The 1,824-nt window shown below is 40.4% G+C and overlaps 1 non-coding gene across 1 annotated transcript; it reads right to left on the reverse strand.

Annotated features, from left to right (window-relative positions):
* Nucleotides 1-774: 774 nt before the first annotated feature.
* LOC115300500 lies at nt 775-884 on the reverse strand. Its single transcript, XR_003912673.1, has one exon. It is a non-coding gene; the product is annotated as a U6 spliceosomal RNA (small nuclear RNA).
* Between the last annotated feature and the right edge of the window lie 940 nt (nt 885-1,824).

Genomic DNA, 1,824 nt, shown 5'->3' on the forward strand with positions numbered 1-1,824 from the left:
CCAGCACAGCAAATGTGGTTGTTTCCCCTGAGTCTGCTGGGATGTTTTCCTTTGGGGGTAGGGTGTGTGTGCATAGCCTCTACCAAATGCCCTCCCAGCAGGGGAACTGCCACTCCCTGTGTGGAGTGAGGACCCCCAGAACTCAGTCTCTGTTCTGGGGGATTTGCCCTTCCCACCACATACTACCAGCTATTGAGCTGTGGAGTTTTGGTCTCTGCTCTCCCTTGGTTGTAGAGTCTTAATGGAATTTTTTTTTTTAAAGAAAGCCCAATGGCATTCAAATATTTTATTTGCTTTTGATACAGAGAGAAACAGAGCATGAGAGGGGGAGGGGCAGAGAGAGAAGGAGGACACAGAACTGGAAGCAGGCTCCAGGCTCTGAGCTAGCTGTCAGCACAGAGCCCCACGCGGGGCTCGAACCCACAAATGTGAAATCTGACCTGAGCTGAAGTCGGAGGCTTAACCGACTGAGCCACCTAGGTGCCCCAAGTCTTAATGGAATTTAAACCCTCTCCTTTCTCCTTTCTCCCTTTTTTGTTCAGGCCCTGTGGCTGTTTCCACTTTCTCTCCAGCTGCTTTTGGGGAGTGGTGTTGCTTTTCTCTGTCCTGTTTCTGTCCTCTTTCTGCAAGCAAAAACAGCTCTCTGCCTTCTGTAGTTTGTCTTCCCCAGTTCACCCCTCCATGCTGTATACCTGTTCAGATTGTTGTCTTAATCCCCAAGTCAGTTTTCTAGGTGTACAGGATGATTTAGTGTTGATCTGGCTGTGTTTCATAAAAAATATGGAATGCTTCATGAATTTGCATGTCACCCTTGTACAGGGGCCATGATAATCTTCTCTGTATTGTTCCAATTTTAGTATATGTGCTGCTGAAAAAGCGAGCACAAAAATATTAAAAAAAGTTTTTTTTAATGTTTTATTTATTTTTGAAAGAGAGTGAGAGACAGCATGAGCAGGGGAGGGTCAGAGAGAGATGGAGACACAGACTCTAAAGACAGGCTCCAGGCTCTGAGCTAGCTGTTAACACAGAGCCTGACGTGGGGCTCCAACCCGTGAACAGCGAGATCATGACCTGAGCCGAAGCTGGACACTCTACCAACTGAGCCACTCAGGCGCCCCCGAAAAAATTTTTTTATATATTCTGGATACAAATTCATTATAGCTCTATAATTTGCAATTATTTTCTCCCAATATTGGGTTCATCTTTGCCTTTATGTAACCTTTTATAGTACAAAAATTTGAATTTTGATAAAGTATAATTTATTTTTTTGGATTTTTGATGTCATATCTAAGAATTCTTTGCTAACCCAAGGTTATGTTTTTTTTTTTAAGAGTTTTACTGTTTTAATTCTTAGATTTGATCCAGTTTGTGGTATCTTTTGCGCATGATATTAAATATCTAATTTTTTTTTTCTGAATGTATCTACTTGGTCCAGCACCATTAGTCAAAAGACTATATTTTTTCCCATTGAAATGTCTTGACACATTAGTTGAAAATCAGCTGATTGTACATGTATGGCTTTACTTCTAAACTCTCAATCTTGTTTATAGATCTATATGCCTGAACTACTCTTAACACACCAGTCTTGGTTAATGTAGCTCTAAGTTTTGAAATTAGGTAGTGTCAATTCCAAAAAGATTTTTTTTTTGAAAATTATTCTAGCTGCTCTAGGTTCTCCGTACTTTCATATTAATATTTGGATGAACTTCTCATTGTCAGCAAAAAACCTGCTAGGTTTTTGATAGTTATTGTGTTGAATCTATAGATTAATTTGGGAAAAACAGCTATCTTAATATTATTGAGCCTCCTAATCTCCAGACAGGG

Source organism: Suricata suricatta, chromosome 8 (assembly GCF_006229205.1).
Source record: "Suricata suricatta isolate VVHF042 chromosome 8, meerkat_22Aug2017_6uvM2_HiC, whole genome shotgun sequence".
Classification (NCBI taxonomy): domain Eukaryota; kingdom Metazoa; phylum Chordata; class Mammalia; order Carnivora; family Herpestidae; genus Suricata; species Suricata suricatta.